Consider the following 25,327-nt stretch of genomic DNA (forward strand, 5'->3'; position numbering starts at 1 on the left):
ACAGGGACACTGAGGACAAAACGGACCCCTCGTTCTCCAGGAAGTAGTGATCTAGGGACTTTATCAGGCTGTTACGGGTCTTGGGATTGCGCAGGCACCAAGGATTGATAGGGGCGATCCGCCCGCAGCGTGTATCCCCGTATCAAAACTAAGCCACAAAGGAGAATGATCTGAAATGCCTCGGGCCAAGTGTCTGATCTCCCTAACGCAGGAAGACTGGACAGCAGGCATAAGGATGTAATCAATCCTAGAGAGACTCCCATGAGCCCCGGAGTGAAAGGTGTATTAACATTGCGTTGGATGCATTAACCTCCAGCAGTCCACCAGACCAAAGGTGTCTAAGAACCCACCGAGCCATGATTGGGAAGTGGGAAGATCCCTGGGGGATGGCGATCCAAACCGCCTGAAAGCACAGAATTAAAATCCCCACTCATGAGGAGAAGACTATCCGGGAGCTCCAGCATCATACGGCCAACATCCGAGAAAGTAGAGGTCTGGAGACCCGGGGGAACGTATACAGTAACCAATGAAAGAGTCTTACCCTCCCACCTACCAGTGAGGGCGGCGTAACGCCCTCTGTCGTCAAGGATTACATTATCAATCTCTAGAGGGAGAGAAGAACGGACCAGAATACCAACCCCTCTGGAACCAGTGGTGAACCCTGAGTGACCAACCAAGCGGTAACCCCACCTATTCATAGCATGACACATATTTCCCTCCAAATGCGCCTCCTGCAAGAGTACCACATCAGGAGACAAACGATGCAAATATTGCAGTACAACACCCCGTTTTATACGATCCCCCAATCCATTGACGTTTCAAGATATCAACCTCAACCCACTACCCCCCATCCACACAAGTGATGCATAAGTCACCCCATGAAGAGCAGGACACCTGAAGCAAAGAAAAAAACCAATATGCTGCCTTGAGAGAGAAAAACACAAATACCCCATCCCACCCCCCAACCAACACCCGTTACAACTCCCCCTCCCTGCACCCCTGCAGTAGACTAAGAAGCCACCCCAACATGCAGTGTGCCTGTCGCCCTAACAGTCCCATTCTACAAAAAGACCCCGGAGGAGGAAAGAGGCCCGTCACCACCCGCCACCCGGATGTGGACAGCAATAAGACATACTATACAAAAGAAATAGCACCCAGCTGAGTAATGTCCGATGTTCGGAGGTCAGGGACCGAAAAGTCACTTCTGTGTAGGCTCATCACCCTCGGCACCGCCAGGGTGCTCCGTCCAATTGCCTCGGCCAGGCAGGGAATCCAACCAGAATGCAAGAAATACAAAGGTGTCAAAGGGTCTAAAAAGTCTATGTGTGGTACATTAAACTAACAAAGATCTGTGTCAACTCATCGAACAGTTTTAAAGAAACATTGGTGGATATCAGCGATCACTAGTAGGATACCCATCAGTCACCACTCGGAACCGCCCTTCATCATTTGGCATTCCTGTTAACCACAAAATTGGTACACCACTGGTTCAGATGGAAGGTCAGATGGTATAACCTCTTAAGAACCTCGTGGCGGCCAATGGTGGTAGAGTGTTACAAACTACCCATCAATGGAAAAGATAAGGGTAACTGATTTGATGTGCTGTGAAAAGATGTGATACGTGAGTTAGAAAACATAAAATTGGGTGAGGGAGCAGAAATAAGACTAACTTTATTCTGTTCTATGCTCGCTCCACCAATATTAAAAAGAGCAGCATGAGTAGATTTACAAAATATCTACCTGGATGTAAAAATGGTGGACATGTTTCAGCAATATATAAAGGACTGTAGAGTCCATTGCTTTCATCAGGACCGGAGTATAACAAAGATGCTACTGCAAAAAGTGAAGTGGAGGGTATAAAAAGTGACACAGTGTTAACATTGCTGCAACATGAAAAAAGATCACCTGATTTTCTAGGTGTGTCCTTTATTCGCAGAAGTTTTTAATGTCACTATGAAAGAAAAAAGACACAGACTAGTACAAATAAAATGACCACATACATATAGACAAAACAGCATGTGGTTAATCCACATTAGGCTATAAACCAATATTGTTAGGTATATGCACACATTGGTTCTGTATTTATATTAACATGAAGATACGTAAATATAATATTCTCATGTAGCATTTTATGCTTCATCTTACTCTTGTAGTTGAAGCTAAAAGCTCCACCCCGCCTGGCAACGGCTCAGGACACGAGGGAAGCACCGCTCTAATAAAAAGAAGCAAAAAACAGGGGTATGTCATTGCTTCTTGGTCACAACGAAAATAAAGCACAATAAGAAAGTACCCAGAGAGAATGACTCCCATGGAGTTCATGTTTAGAAAAGCACAGTGTTGTTTAAATAGTAACTGATTCTAATCTATACTGATATGCCAGTTGATATACCAGGTGTATAGAACCGGTTATCCTGTTATTATTTTATCACTATTGTCATGCAGGAGTATTATACAATCTTTTCTTCTTGCGGTTTGTCCAAATAATTTAGGAGCAACCATGGAGAAAAAAACGACTAAATCAGCTGTCAGCTTCCTCCGTTGTTATGTCTCACAGACAGCGACTGTTCGATATAATGGATTAGATGCATGTAAAGGTCTCAATACTCACGTAATCTTTAAGGTGAGCCCGAGAGGTTTCCCACATTAATCAAAAGGAAAAGTGTACTTAACAGAAGCACACTCGGTATCTGACTCACGCAGTTTGTAAGGTGAGCCCGAGAGGTGGTTTCCCGCTCTAATCAAAAAAGAAGAAAGTGTGCTTAGCAGAAGCACACTCGGCATCTGACTCACCTATCCGTCGGTACTTCGTGGCCTCCGTCTGAGCCGGTTAGGGAGGTACCGGCTCAGAAGCGAAGCCTCGGATATATGCCGCACATTGATTGGTTGGGCTGTGGTCATGTGACCCGGTCCTCCAATCAGAATTGCAGTTGTGGCGTAGAACAGTCAGTCATGTTCATTGGCCCAAACGCGGTCATGTGAGCGGACATGATCTTTGTAAGGAGATAATTAATTGGTCAGAAAAAAGGGGGAAGTAGTGTTTGAGGTTGCTTAGAGACCGGACCCAGTAACGAAGAAACAAAGTTTCAATCGTTTCACAAGAGCAATATTTTAACCAAATAGATAAAAGGTATATTACTCGATCGTCTTTCCTGTGATTGGAAGCATGTATTCAGTACAGTCTTTTCTTCTAAAGCGGACAGGTGTACTAGACATCGATTTTCATACAAGTGTTTAATATACAATGTATAGTCTACTCTCTACAGTGGGACAGGATAAATGTTATAAATTAACTCTCTCATTAATATCTCCACTATGAGAAATGTTTAATTTGCAATGTATACTATACTCTTTTCAGGAGGAGAGGACAGATGTTATACCATGACTCTTTCAATTATATTTCTACTATAGACATGAGGAGTCCACTAGTCACACCTGGATTCTTTGTCCTTGCACAGATATTTCAAACGATCCTTTTAGTGAATAGGACTATAGGACAGACCACGGTATGTCGTCATTGAGCCCAACTTTATTAGTTCTCAGTTTAAACACCCATTTCTGTTCTTTACGAAGGAGGAAATTGGTGTAATCTGTAACGTGGGGAGGGATGTATGGTTGTTCAAGTACAGTTCATGAAAAAGCAGTTGGAGCATGTTGTTTTTCCAGGAAATGCGTGGTAAGTTTTGTTGCCTGTCTTTTGCAACGGATCGTGCTTTTGTGCTCGGAGATTCGTATTTTTATTTTCCGAGTCGTCATTCCAACGTACTGTAGACCACATGGACAGGTTATAAGATAAATCAACTTTTCACTATTGCAGTTGGTAAATTTAACCTGTTTCCAGGGTCTGTTGGTGCCAATGTCTATTTCTGTTGTCTTAGTAGTTTGAGGACAAGCCTGACACGATCCACACGGGTGATGCCGTACCACGGGTGGGAGATCCCAAATAGTTATACACCATAAGAAACACAGGGGGTCTATTAGCTAACTATTAGAGCTATGCTATCACTACGGAGTCACCTAGATCTCAACGTGTGTGCAAAAGAATAAGGACAAAGTAAGAAAACAAGTGGATACAAAGGTGAAAAAGAGATCGATACATTATAGACTATTCATCAGTGGCTGACCAGTCTAAAAGAGTGATGTAGGGTTTCCATCAAAAAAGACTTTTGTGATCAGTCATATCATCTGGCCAAACCCTGGAGTGTGAACGGCTAGTCCCCTGATCAATGGAACTGAACCACACAGTGTTGCTATCTTAGGATTTGGTCCACCAGTACTGATGAAACATCCGCAATGACTAATCCATTGATGGTTTTGAAAAAGGTGCAACAAAACAGAAAATGTGACTTAAAATAGGATGGAATGTCCTCCTTTACGCAACTTTATTCTATGGACAAGACATGCCTCCTAATTAAAAACAGAACAGTGCAAGATGACAGTAACAAATATCTGTCTGTAAAGGGGCCAACATGTTTCTGCCTATTGGGTGTCTAATCCCACGGCATTCATCAGGGCCTCTGTTCTTATACTCGTTGCACTCTTACAAGTGAAAAAAGTTCACCTCCACCATAAGAAGAAATGGGAAAACTGAAAAGAGATGGTTCACTACGGTACAACCTGTAATAACCATATGTTGTCACCCTCCGACTCACTCGTACTCTAGTGAATCCTGCGAAGGAAAACACATCAAACAATAACTTATATATCTGATTGTATCGGTTCTCAATACACCCTATCCACCCAGCATTAATGTGTGAAAAAAGTAGTAAATTCAATGCTCACCCTGACTGATGGGTGAAGCTACCTCACCTCGCCTGGACACTGCTCAGGTATAGGAGGCACCGCACTGGTATAGGGAAGAAAGGAGGAAATGTCGCATAATAAAGCTAAAAACATATAAGCCTATCACTATGTGTCAAACTCCTTCCTGTATTGCCCTATTTCCCAGAGTTTAAAACTGAAGTAGGTCCATAGCAGCTCCAGTGGACCCAGCAAACTAGTGTCCTAACACTACTACCTCTGACAACTACTGGTCTAAATCCCAGCAAGATTCTAATCACAAGATGTTATTTATTCATTTTGATACCAACTCTGTAGTATCTTGGCAGCAAATAGTCTCACTTACCTAACCGTCGGTACCTCAAGCTGTCATCTGAGGCTTGGGGGAGGCACCGACCTCAGTGTGGATTGAGTATAAATAGGCTATGGGGGGTAGTTTGTATGGTAACCTTCCGCCTAACTTGGATACTACATCTCAACCCAATAATCAATGTGACATGTCCTGTACTATATTGTTTGCCCCAAAACAATGAGGACAGTACCTTTTCCAGTGTTCAATACCCATTAATGTTCAAATATTAAGTATATTCCACTGCGCACTACTTTGCGTTCGAAACCACGCACCAAATCACGAGTGATCTCATGTAAAAACTACAAAACTGCATCATCGCGGCCATCTTAGTAGTCTTCCCGCGATCACTAGGAAATAGCGCGTGATCGCGCGCGAAGGACTACCAGATATCGTCACGGCAGCCATAATTGTAGTCCCGGCATCGGCGTCTTTCAAGATGGACACAATTACGCCGATATTAGGACAACAACAAAAGGGAAACAGTCTCCCTAGGTGTAAACTAAGTGTTAACCCCTCAGCTCTCCCTTAGTGGCAATAAATAGGGAAATAGAAGGACTAATGGGTATGGCGTGAGATCGCGAGATCTAGCGAGGTCTCCATGGTGGGAACTACTCAGTGACATCACTTCAGGGCAAACTGGTAGTCCAGCAATGTCGCGCATAGGCAAACTATATAGGATTACAAATGCAAAGTAGATGACTAATGGGCTAAACAGAATTGCACAGCCAATCTGTGTATTTTGACCTTACTGAGACCAATATTACTGTATATAGAGAATGATTTTCAAAAAACACTATGCCAATTTAATTCCAAGGTGGTAGTATTTTATGGCCAGTGGTCTTCGTGTTCATAGTGCAGTATCTATGTGATTTAATAGTATATCAGAGCTGTCTCGCTCACATGTTGCACTAGGACTTCTATATCAGTGTGTAACGAGTCTCAACAACTCGCATTGGCTTGTCATGTGTCCATGTACCTATTGGTAACATTTGCAATGCCGTAGTAAGGAGTTACAGTAGAGTCCACGGAATATCATCGTTTAATCCCCTTTTGTCTGACTCCAGCTTATAAATCCATTGTATTTCTTTTCTGAATAGGTATTGAGACACATCACTTATATGACTAGGTATATGCGGTTTCTCTAACACTGTCCATTGAAAATCAGTTTCGTGATGTGCCTGTTATACAAAATGTCTGGTGAGTCTAGTATGACTTTTTTTTACATCGGAATGAACTCTTGTGCTCCAGTATTCTCGTGCGAACACGCCTAGTGGTCATTCCTACATATCGTGTAGAACACGAACAGGTCAGCATATAAATCAGATTAGTGCTGTTGCAATTACTGAAGTTGTTCAGTTGCCAAGGTCTATTCGTACCTATGTCAATTTCCTTGGTGTGTCTCGTCTGGGGACATACCGAGCATGTGCCGCATGGATGATGCCCTGCCACCGGAGGGAGATCCCAAAGGGTTTCGCCAAGTTTTTTCGGAGTCTCTCTTGGTCGTGTATGAACCAGGCGATCACGAATACTGGTGGCCTTTTTGAATGCAAACAGAGGTTGTGATATTTTGTCTTTACCATGATTCAAAAGACGCCAGTGTCTTTTAACTATCTTTTGTATTGCATTGCTTCTGGTATTGAAGGTACTCACAAACGTGAGTCTTTCCAATGGTGGTTTGACACATGGGGCTTCGAGGAGTGCCTCTCTGTTGTTGTTCAAAGCTCTTTTTCTCGATTGCTTGATGAGCCGTTTGGGATAATGTCTATCTCTCAATTGTTGACCCAGGTTATCAGCATGTATCTCAAAGTCCTCTCTACTAGAACAATTCCTACGAACACGCAGGAATTGGCCATAAGGTAAATTTTGGCGCAGGGACTTAGGGTGATAACTCTCATACAGGAGAAGTGAGTTTCGCGCCATTGGTTTCCTATAGAGTTCACTCTGCAGGCCTGCAGGAGTGGCATAGATAGATAAGTCCAGGAAAGCTATTCTATCTCTGTTGGCTTCCATGGTGAATTTCAGGAACTGATTTTGGCTGTTCAACCATTGATGGAATTGGTTGGCAGAGTCCAGTGATCCCCTCCACACCACCAAAATGTCATCAATATAACGCTTCCACCACCTGATAGAGGTGTGGAAGGGGTTAACACATATTGTTGTTCAAACTGGTGTACATAAAGGTTCGCCAGACTCGGCGCGAAAACGCTGCCCATACTGGTTCCAGAGATCTGGAGAAACAGCTTGTCTTCGTGTCTGAAAAAGTTCCTTTTCATGGCCAAAGTGGCTAAGGCCATTATGAAGGGTACAGGTGTAATTGTGTCCCCTATGCTATCCCTCAGGATGGATGTTACAACTTCTAAAGTCTCATCCTGAGGGATAGAGGTGTACAGAGATTCTACGTCTAGAGATACCAACAGGTCTCTCTCTATGTCAAAGTCTATTAGTGGTAGGACTCTAAGCACATCTTTAGTATCCTGCAAGTATGTTGGCATCTGTTGTACAATTGGCCACAGGAAATGGTCAACAAAAGTCGACAAAGGCTCCAATACTGACCCAATGCCAGATATAATAGGCCTTCCAGGAGGTGGCCTCTGTGGTTTGTGTACCTTTGGCAATAGGTAAAAGTAAGGTGTTATCGGATGTTTTGAGACCAGGAACATTGCTTCATTTTAAGTAATCCACCCCTCAGAGAGTGCCTCTTCAACTAGATGCTTTATCTCCCTAGTGATATCCTCCGTGGGGTCAGCAGTCAAAGGGGAATATGCTTGTGTGTTGTCTAGTTGTCTGTAACACTCCTTCTTGTAATCCGTAGTGTTCAATATAACTATAGAGCCACCCTTATCTGCGGGCTTTATAGTTATTGACTGATCCTCAGACAAAGATTTCAGTATCAATTGTTCGGACTTACTCAGGTTATTGCATGACCTGATCTTCTGATTCCATAGTCCAGTGACATCGTCAGCTACAGCTTGTTCAAACGCTAGGACCTGCGGCGGAACAGTGTGCAAAGGTGGCTGAAGTCTGGATTTATTTTTTAATCCAGTGTTAGTGACTTTCGTCTGACTTTCCTCAGTGTTCTTATCTTTAAAAAGATAATGGAGTCTCAATTTTCTGAAGAACTGGCTGAGTTCGCATTGGAAGGTAAAAGGGTCCCCCTGGTTCGTCATGACAAACCCTAAACCTTTGTTTAATACCTCTTCCTCAGGTGTAGTTATTATCTTGGAGGATAGGTTGACTACGAGGGAGGGTTCCCTGATGGACCTGCTTTCTGGCTCTTGGCAGTCTGGCTCCGTGTCCCCATGTGTGGACACAAGGTGGCACAGGCCATGATGAAACCGACTGGCGTGATGCTTTCTAGGTCACGAGCCAACAAGAGCGAAGAGATGACTTCTAAGGTTTCGTCTTGTGGTATAGATGTATAGAGCGACTCTACATCAAATGATACAAGATGGTCATTGTCTGCATCAAATTTAATGTCAGGAAGGAGACGGAGGACATCTGTTGTATCTTTGAGATATGTGGGCATTTCTTGCACCATAGGCCGCAAGAAATGGTCAACGAAGGTGGAGAGAGGTTCCAAAATGGACCTGATTCCCGAAATTATCGGGCGGCCTGGTGGCGGCCTTTGTACTTTATGCACCTTCAGGAGGCAGTAAAAATAAGGCATCACTGGATGTTCTGTAACTAGGAAGGCTCCTTCCTGCCGAGTGATCCAGCCCTCCGCGAGTGCTTCCTCTACCATCTCGCTGATTGTTTTCCGCATGTCAGTTGTCGGATCTTCATCTTGGGGACAGTATGCTTGTCTGTTATTGAGATGTCTCAGGCATTCATTCCGATAGTCACTGGTATCCATCAGGACAATCGCTCCCTCTTTGTCCGCCGGTTTGATGGTAAGTTCCGTGTTCGAGGACAAGGATTTCAAGGCATTCTGTTCGGCCTTTGAGAAATTACAGAAACTGTCTTCTTCTGTTAGGAATAATGTCTCAATATCCTTTTCTATGGCCTGCTCAAAAGCAAGTACTTGTACAGGAACCATGTGGGATCCAGGATTAAATGTAGATTTTTTTCTTTAGACCAGTATTTCTGCTTTCTTGATCTGGTTCTTTCTGTTTTTTTTTTTTTTTTTTTTAAACCTTTATTTAACATTTGCACACATATACAAAACCGGGCCTACAACCCCCGGGGCTGGCCGCTAAGCAGTTCAATATAGTTTCATAGTCCGTTTCAAAGCAATTGTCCCTGGGGATCATAGTAGCTCAAATTGCCAAGTACAGTGGTTGCGAGTGCAGTTCGATGCGAAACAGGATAGGAGGTTTTCATTTTAAATATAAAATAGAAAGGATCAGGTATCATATAGTGTCTCGGACCATGGGAATGGAGGCGAACAGGAAAACGATGCGTCCATATCAAGTTCTCTACCCTAGCAATCAACGGCGTTTAGACATGCGACATCAGGATAAAAAGCACATTATGAATATCCACACCGTCCTTGTTGTCCGCCCCCCAGCACCCAGGCCCCGGAGAGGTCTAGGCACAGGTGTAGAATGAGGATGTAGAGAAAGCCGAACCCACTACACTAACCCGGAAAAGAAAGGAAAGAAAGGCAAGAGAAGAGGAGAAGAAAAAGAGGCCATAGAACAAAGACAAAACGAAATACCCACCCCCACACCATCCACCCTGCACCCCTGCAAATGACTACGGCCACCCCCCACGCAGCGTGCCTGTCGCCCAGCAACCAGAGCCCGAAATATAGAAGAAAGGGAAAGAGAAAAAAGTAAGAAATCCCCAATCGACAGGGGAAATCGGAGGAGGGCATAATACTACGGACTCCCGGTCTCCTTCCCCCGACCTAGCCAACCCTGCCCCGGAATCAGTTGGGACAGTGAAGCAATCCCGTCAACCATAATTTCACATCGATAAACCCAGACAAGTATCTTAACCCTGACTCCTACGATCAAATGTACTGAAGTCGGTATGTAAGGGAAGCCCCTTACACACAGTGTCCCATAAGTCGACAGAACAGGAAGGCATAGACGTAGGTTGCTGGTATCACCATCGCCCCTCCCCATCTCCGAGGCCAAGCTTCGTCTCATCCGCCATCTTGAACGACCGGTGGAGGAGGGGGATCGACAAAGTCCAAAACAGCATACAGTACAAAGTGGAGGACACCACAGTAGGGACATATAAATGTTCCGAAGGGTGCAGGATCGAAGGTTTTAACAGTTCAATTGGGTGTCCAGGCACACTCCAGTCTGGTAAATCCGTCACAATGGGGGCAAACACTGTTTCCACCGCCGGGTCGAAACACACCTCCGAAGCGTCCATTGCAAAATGGGCTGACTGCCGGGTCGCACGCGTCAAATCAGGGTCCGGTCTCGAGCCTGTGACTTCATCCATCGCAGACAACAAGGCGCGAGTCCGAGCTTTGATAGTGCCCTGAAGCGCCATAAGTGCCTCCATCACCGTTAACAAAGACGGGCCAGATCAAACCCGCTCCTTTAAACTTATTCTGTCCTCCGGCATGGTGAACCCAACGGAGAGGCGCCTTCTCTGGGGTAAAGTGAAACGGAGCAGGAATAAGCTAGGAGGGAACGGCGGTCAGCGAGCAGTGGTACGCGGCGAGGCGCCGATCCGGGGGGCTCGGCGTTATGGATGCCGGATCCCCGGTCAGGGACCCTCACAAGACAGTACCTTGCGTCACTCGTCGCCTCACACGTTATAGGGCACCAGGCAGCTGATGGTAACAAAACAATCAAGAAAAAGTTCGAGTGGACCAGAGACCGGGCCCAGCCGCATGCAGCAGCCCGTTGTTGTTCAGCTCGGACCCGGCAGGGCCAGCACTAGAGATCCCGGCTTCCCAGGTAGGTTAGGCCTCAGTACGTTCTTCGACGTATCTTCGCTCCACGACGGCGGAAAAACTCCGGGATTGCACCACTGGAGTGTGGGACGGATCACCCACACGGATCCGGTTCAGGTAAGCAGGATTGTCAACAGGATAGTGAAGCGCAGGACGGAGGTCAGCGGAGCCGGGAGACTATGCGGCCATCTTAGTTGGTGTCGTAGCTTCTCCCGGTTCTTTCTGGTTTGATTTAGAAAAAAAGAACTGTAAGCAGACCTTACGAAAGAACTTGGCCATTTCTATGTTAGTTTCAAAATGGTCATTTCTGACAGTCGGAACAAATCCTAACCCTTTGTTGAGGACCTTGTCTTCCATCGGAGTGACGGTATGGGAGCTCAGATTGATGACGAGCCCGCCTCCGTGCTCGCTTGGGCTGATCCTGTCGTCTTGTTCCTCGCTGTCGTACTCCTCAGGTTCCTCGTTGAGGTTGACGGGGGCTGAAATGAACTCGAGGTTGCTGACCTCTTCTTCTTCCCCGGGATCTGCCACGGCCAAATCCTAAAAAAGGCGGCTGACCTCCAAAGTTTCCTGCAAATTGAGGTGGAGGGAAAGGACCCATTGTTTGCAGGAAAGGTCCCATTGGTTGTGAGAACATCGGATTTCCGAATTGCCACGGCGCAGGTTGCCACCATGACTGATTTTGATTTTGGTTACCTCTCCAGTTTCTTTGATGTCGTTTGCCTCGTGTTCCCTTTTGGGCATTACTTTGATTAGAAGAATCAGAGTCAGTTGAGTTATCTTCAGAAGATGATGAACTGTATGATGACTCATTTCTACGACCTTTGGGTACGTAAGAATCGCTCGTGTAGGGGTACACTTTTTCAAAGCTGAATTTCTCAAGATCCTTCTTAAATTTCTCCACTTTGGTAAATAGAGTAAAATCCTTGAAGTCTTGATTATTCTTGTTTGTTTCGTCTTGACCTTGTTTAAAGAGTTTACTAGTCAAAGTGGTTTTGATTTGGGATTCCAAAACTTGAATCTCAATCAAGATTGTGTCCGCTATTCTTTGTGATGTCTGTATGATCAAAACCAGCCAGTCTCTGGTGCACCTCCAGGCAATGAGGGACCAGTTTTTTAGGAATTCCTTATCTTTCAGGAATAATCTCGGGGCATTCGTAACGATTAAGCCTGAGGGGGCACAGTTTTTCCTTACATTTTGTCCGGTCGATCGAAAAAGAAGGTCCGTTCCTCATACTCCACTCGAAGCTTAGTAGGGAAAAGCATTGCGTACTTTAGTCCCAGGTCCCGAAGACGTCGTTTAACCCCCTGAAAGCCCATCCTTTGTCTCTGGACAAGTTGAGTGAAGTCCGGGAATAAATTGACAGAGGAGTTTTCAAATTTTACCGGGCCGTGCACTCTCGATGCCTGCAGGATCGCATCACGGTCTCTGAAGTGGAAAAGGTTTGCGATGATAGGCCTCGGAGGAGCGCCCGGCTTGGGCTTACCACCCGGAACACGATGTGCACGCTCCACTGCGAAAAACTTGCTCAGTCCAGAGGGGGCAAGATGGTTCAGGACAAGATCCTCAACTAGGAGGTCCACCTAGTGAGGCTCAGGATTTTCTGGAACACCTATGACGCGAATGTTGTTGCGTCTCGCCCTGTTCTCAAAATCCTCCCGCCGATGGGACATCAAATCATTGGCAGATTTCAAATTGCCAAGTTCGGTTTGGAGTTCCGACACATCGGCCGTGAGGCTAGAAGTCTTCAGATCCAATGACTTCACTTTCTCATTGGTCTTGGACAGGTCGGCCCTGATCAGAGTGACATCAATGGCGACCGTGTCAATTTTACGAGCCAGAGCCTTATATTCCTGGCCGATGGTCTCCTTCATGTTGGTGATGGCGCCCATAATGTCTTGCAGGGACAGATCAACAGGAGCGAACCGGTCCTCTTTGGCGTCCTCCGGGGTACGGCTGGAGAGCCCGGGGCATCCTTTGGCCTGGGTGTACCTGTCCATAACATTTGTCTGGACCGGTCCACCACAAAGAGGCGTCTTAGTCTTCCGCTTCTCGGCTTCACCCCTGCCCGCCATGCTGGAAGATGCGCCCCGGAGGGGCCCGCAAGACCTGGTGATAATGGCCGCCGGCAGGCCGGGCACCAACAAACAACAAAAGCTGGCTCGTACGGCCAAGATAAAGTCACAAATTGACCCAAAAGGCTGTGATGATGAAGCAGTGCTTACATTAAATGGAGGCTGGATTGGCCCCCAACCGAACGAAGCGGTCTCTCAATCAGACCATGCCAGGATCCAGAAACTAAACCGAAAGTTGTGATAGGGCTACCAAGGAGACCCCACTGCCGTTGTTGTTCAACTTCGTCCCGTATCCACAAGTCGCCCAGTCCCCAGCTCGCCTCCAGGTGGGCCCCAAAAGTTCAGAGCGATGTAGTTTCGGTTGCCCAAGTCCGATTTAAATTCTGAAAAGAGTTATGGACTCAGTGGAGGTTCATCTTCAAGAATCCGTCCAAGAATTCAGGATATCATCAGGATAGATTGCAAAGAGTGGCGAGGGTCCGGGGAGCCCTGTGCTCACGCAACCATCTTGGATGCGTGCTAAGCTCCTCTCCCCAACATTGGGGATGTTATTGCCAATATTGCTGCTGCGATGGTGACCAAACAAATGACTGAACTCCTAGGTATAACATTTTCTTGATTACAGGATCGCTTAGACAGTTTGACCCTCTTCATAGGGGGATCTGGTCTATTAGCAGGGAATGCACAAATTGTAGTAGATGAAGGGGGAGGGGGAGGGTCTCTTGCCACAATGACTATTTCAACCAGTGATACCTAACCCCCTACTGTTAGAGCCCCTGCATGTAATTTGTGCACTAAACGTAGACAAACCAGGGGATGTTCTCAACAGCTTTCTAACCGGCGTGGTACCACATCTACTGTTGAACTAGTTACTACCTCACAGTTCAACTCCACCTTGGGCAGTGTTAACAGACCCAATAGACCTAATGGAGCAGACCAGAACCCATTGTCTGGTAATGGCTCAGCTCGACCCGGTCTGAGCTATCGCTGCTGGAGGTGCCACAGGGAGCTAGGTGCCGATTGGAGTTGGTGCCCGGACGTGGACGTCAACGTCGGAAAACAGAGCTGCTGCTGACCGCCGCGCCTGCGGTTAGAGTTTTCGGCGGTTGTGTGCTGAGCGGAGCGGCAGAAAATTGTGGCGTGTGCCAGCGGACCGACACAGCAGACAGACACAGTGGAACTGAAGGGGGGGGGGGCGCGGCAAGAACCGTAGTCCAGATCGGACCGAGACCGGGACCGGCGAAGGCTGGAGGCACCGGGACGCACAGCTGAAGCGGCTCAGCTGAAAGCAGAAAGACTGCTAAGAACTGTTAAGAACCTTGCTAGGGAGCTCTTAGCAAGGAGCCAGACGGTGGCAGACGGAGAGGTAAAAACCTGAGACTGGCCAATCCTGCTGCTACATTGTTGTATAGCTGCACTGTACGGTTTCATTGTATCACGAGGGGGAAACATTGGTGAAGTGAAGAGCAGACCCCCCTCCCCCCCCTTCTTCTCCTTTGTGTGTTTTTTTAGGGACACTTGGACACCTCTTGCCAATTACTTGTTATTACTGCCTATTTACCGGGTATCAACTAGGTTTTGAGACTCCATAGACTCTATATACTGGATAGAGGCAGTCTGGAGATTGTCACTGGGGCTGATCTCCTGACTCGCTGCCCTCTCTTCCACGGCCTGGCTTAGCTCCGCCCTCCTGTTCCTGCTGGCTGTTTGTTCTCACTGTCGACCGGCGGGGCTTGGCTCCGCCGGTCGGCTTGCTGGTTGCCTACAAACCCCAGGATCATTAGGGGCAGGACGACTAATCTCCACGTGCCAGGAGGCGCATAAAGACACGCTCGGTCCCTCGTCCCGCGAGAAAGCGCGCGGGACGCGCCGGGCTACGCCCTGGCAAAGGGCGGGCCGTCTGTGGCCGTCCGGGGACGGCGAGGGATGGGACGGGCCACCCCCCTAACATCCGGGACTCTATTGTAGAGATTCGGTTCACTGACGGACAATACTTCTCCGGCTCCTTCAGGTCTGACCACATATTGCTGAGAGTAATTGTTAGTTACAACTTCTAAATAACTGTTGTCTTGTACATCATGTCTACCCAAACAGACAAAGGGGTAAAGCCATCTTCTAAACACTCAGGTGGAAGCCTTATGGGGACTCTAGACAACTATATTACCCTGGCAGCAGCTGCATTAGATCGGGAGATAGTTGAGGTGGAAAATCGTCTCTCATTGGAGATATTTTTAAAATGATCCTCTTTGGGTCCGATCAAGAACTGCGTATCCCCTGAGAACCGTGTAAACCAACGCCTTAGTGACCTGGGGTTGCCCGATATAAGCATAGGCTCAGACAAAGCGGGGTGGGAGTGAGCAGAAAGGCAAACGGGCAAAGATCCCCAAATTGATAAATAAAAAGGATATCAGGCTGGACCCTGCCGCCCAAAATAGGAGTCCACCCCCTTTTCGCAAAAACGGCCAATCCCAACAAAAGAAACATCTACCGCTGAGAGTACAGGGAGAAGGTCTGATTGGACAAGTGGAACATCTTGTAAAGTCTTTAATCTTACCTCTCATAGAGAGAATGAAAATAATTAGTACGAGCATTGGTAAGCTGGAACAGGTTGCAGCCGAGAACGCTAATTTGCTACGCACCCTAATAAACACAGATAAAATGGGAGGACACGATACACAGTTAGGCAAACGGCCCATTCTGGAAAAACCCACTATACCTGCCCCTGTTAATACTCCAACCCCACTAGGAAATATTACTCCTCCCAAAAATCATAATAATGTAATAACCTTAGAGAGTACATCTCCGAGGACGGACGGACTTGATAGCCCTGTGAGGGCTTCCCAAACACAGCGGGAGGGGGGTGATCAACCTGCCAAAATGACCAACGGACATACACAGGCTATTAACCCAGTACAGGGGGAGGGTAATTGTGTGTATTTAGATCTCCCCCCCAAAGTGCTCCTTTAGTGGTTGTCCTGGCAAATGTTCCCCCTCTCAGTCAAGGAGAAAGAGAGGACTTCTCTCAAATCAAAAACAAAATCACATATTGGCTCGCTCGGAATACAGTAGGAGGAAGTAGGGTAGCCCATAATAAAATCATGGCACGTAGAGTAGCCTGGGTGGGACTCTCCAGGAAAACCAGAGCAGGATATTGTATCATAATCAATTTCAATAGCCCAGTTTCAGCTGAGATGATACTTAGGGAGACGGAGGGTGCCCCCCGGCTGGGAGGTCAGGGGATAGAAATTATGCCCCTTGGATTCTTTTACAGACCAGGGGCTCAGGGTGCACCTAGTCTCTACATCGACAGAAATAGGATGCCCGCTAACTACCAGATCTATCCCAGAAGGCAAGGGGGGTAGGAAACAATACCCAACCCAGGAACTATCTGGGGGCACTGAAACTGCAGAATGAGGATCTGTCACAATAGTGGACGGGCGTAGGGCGAACCCCACCACTGAGTTAAGAGCAAACAGTGACGTCTGTGATCTAGTGGAAAATAGGGTTTTTACTAATCAGTGACGGAGACCTAAGTTATACATTCACGGGGTGGCCACTGACTGGCATGACCGAGCTCCAAGCCCCTTAGTAAAACATGGGGTCGGTGCCTCAGCAGCAGCTGATAGCTTGCCAATAGGGAGCCAGGTCTCTAAGGCACTAAGCCCAGCCATGACTGTGAATAAGCTGGTGGTTTTATTGCCGGCTTAAGATCAAAAAGAGGGGACAATAATTGGGAGGAGTTTCTTGGTGCCCACCATGTTATCGCTCTCCAGGAGACATGGCAAGCTACAGAAAGTTATTACTTGGATGGGTACCAATCATTTGTTAAATTTGCAACCCGACAAGGAAGGGGAGATCCAGGGGCGGACTTATGTTGTTATTCAGTTTGAAACTGTCCTATAAGGCTGTATTAGTAGCGACAAGCTCTCCCAGTATTTTAGCCGTACGACTGGAAGGTGACAACCTCCCAAGTATTTTAGTGGTTAATTTTTATAATTCGTTTACCAGGTGTGACGAACTAGAACATTTGCACGCACTAGCGGGTTTCTGGATGATTATGATGATAGCATTAATACTTTTTATTATTTGTTAGTGCTTGGTGATTTTAATATTCATGTTTGTCCCATCAAATGCTTACAGAATTTGCACTCTGAGGTCACTCATTTTGAGCACACCAGGAGCGGGGTCTTTTTAGAGAGTTTTTTATCATTACATTATTTGATCAATTTAACACAGGGGGAAACCCAAGACCCTGTCCCGACCTTTATGGGCCAAGGTAAAGAATCTACCATTGATTATATATTTGTGTCATGCTTACTGAGGGATTTATTAGGCCCCTGTAGTGTCTCAAGAGAGGCTATAGTGATCATAATCCACTTAGATTGATTATTAATATCAAGGCACTTAATACTGATTCTGTCCCATCTAGTATTTTAAACTCTAACATAGCCCCCAAATCCAAAGGCCGTAGGGTTCGGTGGGAGGCGGTTACTCCTAGCGATTTGGTGGAAAACCTGTATAATAGTAGCATGGAGGATCGGACTACCTGTTTAGGAGGCAAATCAGATCCAGCGGAGATCCTCTTAGCCGTATAACAGATCAGGTAGCAGTTAATCTGACTAGGAAAAGAACAATAAGGCCTAAAAAGCTGAAGAACTGGTTTAACAAAGCCTGTTGCGACTCCCACACGGCACTCTTAGAGGTTCTTAAAGAGCCTGTTAAGGACGCACAGAAGGTTGCGGATGCTAGAAGGGCATATAATAAAGCAATTAAGGGACGGAAATTGGAGTTGAAAGACATGGCTTGGGAGGAACTGATCAAAGGGAGTGTACTAAAAAGTAGCACTCAATTTTGGAAGGTAATAAACAGCCCTTTGTTTAATGAGACAGAAAACTCAAATCAGGATTGCCTTATTCCTCCCGATAAGTGGGTGGAGCATTATAGAGGACTCTATAGTGGAACAAATGATTTATCTCCTATGTATCTAAGCGATCACGCCCAGTTAGGGAAGATAGTTTACTTAGAAAGGGAAGTGCTGAAGGCCATTGAGTCTACGGCACATGGGAAAGCACCTGGCCTGGACGGAGTTCCGGCAGATCTCTATAGAGCAGACACGCACTTATGGGCAAAAGTTTTAACCTCTGTTTTTAACACAGCAACCATAGTGGGTCCCCCAGTGTCCTGGGGTAAGGCAGTTGTGCCCATATTTAAAAAGGGTTCAAGAGAGGATCCGGCATGTTATCGGCCGATCTCTCTTATGGACTCAGCTGCAAAATAATGGGGAAAGTAGTCTTGGAACGACTGACAGATTGGTTGGAAGCGAATGCAGTCATTTCAGACCTACAGTACTGGTTTAGAAAGGGAAGAGGCACTGTGGGACAGTGCCTCAATTTACATCTCCTCATAGGGAAGTACACGGTCGCAAGGCAGGGGGACATACATCTAGCTTTTATTGATCTGTCCACTGCTTTCGACCTTGTAAATCGACAGAAACTTTGGAGTGTTCTGTTAGATCTAGATCTAGACCCGGTGCTGATAGCCTTCCTAGCCTTTATGTATAAAGATACAAGTGCAGCAGTACGTTATAATGAGGATGGGAGTCTGACAGATGCTTGGCCGGTAAAACGAGGAGCAAGGCAAGGCTGTATTCTTGCTCCTCTGTTATTTACACTCTATATAAATAAGTTCGCCGAAGCCTTGATTTTATCATCTAAGGACATCCCCAGAGTTGGTCATAAAATGATACCTGCATTACTTTATGCAGTTGGCGCTGTACTAATTGCCAGGACTGCACGAGGTTTACAATCCCTATTAGACTGCTTTATTAATCTTATTGACTCCTTGGACTTAATAACTAATTTTAAAAAATCACACGCGATGACACTAGGTACTAGACGGGCGAAAGGGGCAGTGTTTGTCTGCAAGGGGTCAGAATTAAGCAAAGTACCCCCCTTCCCTTACTTGGGCATAGTTTTCGATGACAAACGATCATGGGTCATACAGCGTGCTTTGAAAAAAAACATACTAGCGAGGGCGTCAGGGGCCCTTTTGGGCTTTGCAAAACGCCTAGGCTGCAAGCCATTACCGGCCATTATGAAAATCTATAACGCTAAGTGTCTGCCCATGGTGCTGTATGGAAGTGAGGTGTGGGGCTATACAAACACAAGTGAGATCCAAACGGCAGAAAATGTTTTCTTCAGGAAAGTTTTATCGCTCCCCCAATCCGTAGTATCTTTTAATGTGCAATAAGATTTGGGGGCGGGTTATATTTCGGATCAGCCACCTCTACTAGGGTGGCTGAAAATCTGGCCACAGAAAGAACCGAATTTAAACCAATTAAGTATTCAGGACTGCCTGTCCCTAGATAAGGTCTCGGCGATTCCATGGTTCCGATGTATTAAAACACAAGCAGATCTAATGGGTAGCCCCGACCTGTTCACAAACCCTAGGACCTTAACTAAAATTATGATTAAGGCAGTGAAATCCCAATATCTAAACCGGTTGAAGGTACAGAGGGAAGAAGTGGAATTGGGTAAACCTTCGGTGAGAAAGTTTGTTATGTTAAGCACGGGGAGAGAGATCCAGTCGTACTTGACATACATAAATAAGCCATTCCACCTGTTTGTTCTGCTAAGATTTAAACATGGTTTGTTGCCATGGTTGTTATCTTTTCCTAGGGGATTCGCTAAAAGTGGGATATTGGGGCCATGCCCGTGTGACAATCAGTCGGTACAAGATGTCCTCCATATGATCTTTTTTTGCAAATTCTATGCTTTGCAGCGAAAGAAATTCATCCTCCCACTACTAAGAGGGTGTAACTTTGAACAGGCCCGCCCAGCTCTGGTTTATCTACAAATGCTAGGATCTGTTGTAATATGCTTCGGGTGGCGAGTTACATTACAGGGGCTGTGAGATGTCGTAAGAAAATGCTGCTACCATAATTATCCCCCTTTTTTATACTTTTTGCACGTAACTTATTAGATAGTTTTAAAAATTGTATGTGAAAATTGTGGTGTCTGAATTTTAAATCTTATTAGCTTTCTGTTTGGGACTAACTTTTTTACTGCTTATATGTATTCACCAATTTTATTCTGTAATATACTTTGCTGTGTAATCAGGACCCAATGATATGATTAACTGTGAAAAGGAACTTATTGTGTATGCTTTGATGGTGTTAAACTTTTAACAGATTAATGCTGAATTTTGACTTGACTTGACATTGTCTGGTAAATTGAGTTGCAATGCTTCAGCCTCTACCAGCAGTAGTCCCCCGATGTCCTCAGCTTGCCACCAGCTGGGTGCCCTTATGTGCTGGTGTTGGCAGGTGTACCAACCCTAAAGAGGGATCAGAAGGAGTCATGGGACCAATTATTCAACAAATGTGTGGACTGGTTATCGAGGAATAGGAGGCTCCACCCATTAGACATGAATGACATTATCTTGGTACTTAGAGTTGGGTGGGTTGGTGCATCTACAAAGAACATTGAAGGGGACTGTATTGTAATTCATTTCCGTAGACCATCCTTGCTAAGACGTATATTGAGAGTATGTGAGTCCACAACATTTAATAGCACCAACATTTGTCTGTTACCCTTAGGTTACTTTTAAAAGCCAAATTATGGGTCCCGTTCCAATGAGATGCCCCCACCCATAACTTCTAATAGGTTTCTGGCCCTGTCCAGGTTGAATATCCAGGATTGACTATCGCCATCTGTGAAACCCCCTGACATTGTTGCTGGACCATTCTATCTCCCTCCAGAAATTCAGCTTTCTAGCTCACATACTTCAACAAAGGTCTTAGCCAGACCAGACTTTCGCATTCTAAGCTGGAATGTTGCGGGCTGCATTCTAAGCTGCACCAACCCGACTGGTCAAAACTCATAAAAGAGTAGGATATCCTCCTGTTCCAAGAAACTTGGGCTCCTCAAGATTTATTAATTGACTGGTTTGAATGTCATCCTATTTTAGCAGCAACCTCTAAGCATGGTAGACCATTTGGGGGATTATTGATTTGGATTAACATCGCCGCAGGAGGCATCATCAAAACCATATGCACTAATAATAATAACTTCCAAGCTATATTGTTTAACAGGGGGGGGGTTCTTTTTTTGTAAATATTTTTTATAATAATGATTTCCATTCCATACCAAATGGGAATTTCATACATTTATTTGATTTTATTGCGTCTATTCAAAAATCCAAAGACCGTTTTAAGTCAACTGGAATCTGCCTGGGAGGCGATTTTTAAGCCAAGTTACCACACTCTGGCTAAGCAAACAGCCATGTAGTAGTGGTAGCAGTGGGCAAAATTGCCACAGGGGCAAGGAGTTAGTGGACCATTTGAATAATCACAACTTCATTAATGTCATGGAGATCGCTGCTATAACGAAAGCGTTCTCCCAGGGCCAACATTTAAAGGGAGGGATTTTTCATCCACAATTGATTGTGTTTATTTCCCCTGTCTTAGAGGTCAGCCTGCTGCAAGCAAAAATTATTGCCACAACTTTTGGGGACTAAAATCCAATCCAAATAGTACTAAGATTATCTCCTGGCCTAACAACGAACATAGAATGTGGTGCTAGGAATTATCCAGTATTTGGGGTGTCTTTCATAGATTCACATGCCTGAATCATTCCCCGTCGTCGAGACGGGAGCCTCCGGTACATAAAAAAGTAATGTCCTATAGACATACATAGAGAAAATAGGCCTAAGGGCCTCCCCTTAGTAGCCTTTCTTTGTCCTTGTGTAAAAAGGACCAAACTCTCACAGTCAGCCAATCAGCTCTGACCTCCCTCTAGAACCTTCCTGGGAGGAGCCTCAGTCCCTCAGATTTTCTACCGCACGTCGTGCTAGGGAGTCTCCAGCCTGAGCTCTCCTCAGGATTCCTTCAAAATCTTCTAACTTTCTTTGAAAGTGATTCTTCAATCTCAACTCTTCAAGGATTAATTCACTACACTGTTTTTGCAGTAAATGTTTTCTTTCCACTGCTTTCTTCCATGTCTGAATCACAGAAGAAAGCCCTTTTCAGGGCCTGCTCTTCATGTGGGAAGAAAAGGATCCATGCGGATAAGCATGACCTGTGCTTATATTGGCTTTCCCCGGACCACGTCTCGGACAAATGCAGAATATGTAGGGCTTTCCCTAAAAAGACCGTGAAGGACAGAGAAGGTCGCCTTCTCGTCTGGCTCGACAGGCTTAAGGACAGAGACACTCTGGAATCATCTGAGGGCAGTGTTTCCAAGTCCTCAGAAGTCTCTAAAAAGAGGCCTAGGGTACCTTCCACTGGCCCCTCAGACACTCCTCCTAAGAAGGCACACAAGAAGTCTTCAGAGGCAAGATCTACGACATCTTCAGTGTCTGTTCAGGACGATCAAACCTTTAAAAAGCCTGCTCCGTCATCTACCAGACATGCCCAGAGGACTACCTCAGTCACAACCACTGTGTCGACGACATCAGCGTCGTCGCCTTCAGCGTCGACGACGACGACTGCATCCTCGTCATCAGGTAGACCTGTTTCCTCTGTTATACTACTGAAATCGTCGTCGACGACGAAGACCCTGTCGACGACGAGGACTACACCGACGACGTCAGCGTTGACGAGCCCATAGTCGTCGAAGACGTTGCTAAAGAACCCACCGTCGACAACGAAAACGTTGACGAGGGAGTCGACGACGAAGACGTCGACGAAGGAGTCAACGACGAAGCAGCCGACTACGAAGACACCGTCGACGAAGACGTCGATGACGGGCTCGCCGTCGACGAGTGCACCAACGGCGACAACATCGACGTCGTCGTCGACGACCAAGGTACCGTCGACCACCCCACCGTCGACGAGGACACCGTCGACAACAGACTCATCGTCGACGACGACAAAGACACCGTCGACCGGAAGACTCGTCGCCGAAGATGGCACTGGAGCCGTGGAAAAAATCCAGACTTGTGGAAGTGTCGGCCCTCACGCTAACGCCGTCGACGACACCCTCGACGACAACAGGAGCAAATGCTACGTCTGGCAAAACTACCAAACTGCAAATTACCCCGGAAACAACGTCTCCGAGCAAAGTGGAAAAGCAGCCACCTCAGGAAATCTTCCAAAGTGAAGAATCTGAAGAGGATGACCACCTGGGTCCCGCTACTTCTATCTCAGACCTTAATGTCAAATGCCAAAGCACTGATGAGGAGCAGGAGGAGTTCACTTATCAGGAACACTCCGTCCACACTAGTGTCCGCACGGAGATCACCCCCATGATATGCCTACCGGCGACTCTTGTCAATGACCTGCGGTACCTTGTACAGGATTACAAGCAACGCTTCCCGGATGCGGACAGTGGGAATCAGACACCTATAGTACATACACCGGCGTCCGCCCCAAGACAGTCTCAACCTCTCCCTCAAACACACAGTGACAAGGTCCAGCCTCAGGTGGTGGACTCCTCAGACGAAGATGAAGATGAGGAGGAATTGGAGGAAGGAGAGGTCCAGGAGGTCCACTCGGACCAGGATGAGGAGGATGAATATGTGGCGTCATCCCCAGCTTCGCCACATCCACGCCAAGAGGACTCACTGCCTGTGGACATTGGCGGCTTCCACAAACTTGTGGAAAGGGCAGCGAAGAGATTCCATATGGTTGTGGAATCAACTGAAACGGAATGCTTCTTGCACGATTTCAAGGAGCAGACGCAAAAGTCGACTAAAAATATTCCAATTATAGAGTTCTTGTGGGAGCAAGGCAAGAAATTAATGCTGACACCCGCTTCTGTGCCCGCGGTTGTTCCACGCCTGGACAAGAAGTACAAAGCCCCACTTACAGCGGCGGCTTGCCTCAATGGCCACCCCAAACCTGATTCGGTCGTTACGCAGGCGGCCCAGAAGAACTCCCGCAACCCTTCCTCCCCGCTGTTCGCTCCTCCAGACAAAGAAGGCAGGAAGCTTGACACAATTGGAAAAAGATTTACGACAACATCGGCCATGACCATCAAGGTGGCCAACTCCATTGCTTTGTTGGGACGTTACAATAGCCAACTCTGGGAGGACATAGCCCCTTACGTAAAGGAACTGCCTGACGCAGTTCAGGGTGAAGTCAAAGCTCTCCTTGTGGAAGGTCAAACTTCAGCTGCGGAAATAATTGACTGTGCTATCGATGCGGCCATGACTGGCTTCCGTCAGCTTGCTGGAGCTGCGGTTCTGCGCCGTCAAGGGTGGCTAAAAGCGACGTCGTTCCACCAGGAAGTGCAATCGAAGGTGCTGGACATGCCCTTCGACGGCCAGCATCTTTTTGGGGACAAGATAGACGAGGCACTGCAGACCATAAAGAAGGACACCGATACTGCCAGGGCACTAGGCACTTTGCAGTCGCGAAACCAGTCCTTTCGAGGCAACCGATCCAGAGGTCAGTCCTCTTATCGGGGTTCCTATCAGAACAGGTCCTCGTATTCCTACAATAACAAAACTCAATACCAGCATAAGCAACAACAAGGTCGTCAATCTTCATATGGAAGATCTAACTTCAGAGGCCAAAATCCCAAGAAGGGCACTGGCGGCCGCCAGTGACCGATTACTCCAGCCAGTCCTACCACCCTCTCCATCCTTTCAAATTGGAGGAAAATTGACCCAAAAATTGACCCATTTCCTCACCAATTGGCAACACATCACCACGGACCGGTGGGTTCTCCAGATGATACGATTCGGCCATTCTCTCAAATTCACCGACATCCCTCCCAATACACCTCCCCAAAGACGGGCGCACAAACACCTACGCCTGCTTCTCCAGGAACTTTCTGTCATGCTACAGAAAGGAGCAATCGAACGAGTTCCAGCATCCTTAAAGGGGAAGAGGTTTTATTCCCACTTCTTTCTTGTACGACAGAAGGAGAACAAGTGGAGGCCCATTCTAGACCTCCGGGCGCTCAACGCTTTCCTGCGGAGCCAATCGTTCAGGATGGTGACGATCCAAGAAATCCTGGGCTCTCTGGAAAAAGGAGATTTCATGACATCCTTGGATCTCCAGGACGCCTACTACCACATCCCCATCCTCAAGCGTCACAGAAAGTTCCTGAGGTTCGAGGTTGCAGGCCGACATTATCAGTTCAAAGTCCTGCCGTTCGGCCTCAAATCCGCGCCGCAGATTTTCACAAAGTGCCTTGCACCAGTGGCGGCTTTTCTGCGTCAGCTGGGTCACCAAGTCTTCCCCTACCTAGACGACTGGCTGGTGAAAGCACCCTCACCCAAAGGCGCGGCCGAATCCTCCAACGCCTGCACCAATCTTT

At 46.7% G+C, this 25,327-nt stretch overlaps 1 protein-coding gene across 1 annotated transcript in view; it reads left to right on the forward strand.

Annotated features, from left to right (window-relative positions):
• Nucleotides 1-25,327, forward strand: part of DDX43 (DEAD-box helicase 43) — a 995,487-nt gene that overhangs the window by 248,081 nt on the left and 722,079 nt on the right. The gene's annotated exons all lie outside the window — the stretch shown is intronic.

The sequence above is a fragment of the Lissotriton vulgaris genome, chromosome 6 (genome assembly GCF_964263255.1).
Source record: "Lissotriton vulgaris chromosome 6, aLisVul1.2, whole genome shotgun sequence".
NCBI lineage: Eukaryota > Metazoa > Chordata > Amphibia > Caudata > Salamandridae > Lissotriton > Lissotriton vulgaris.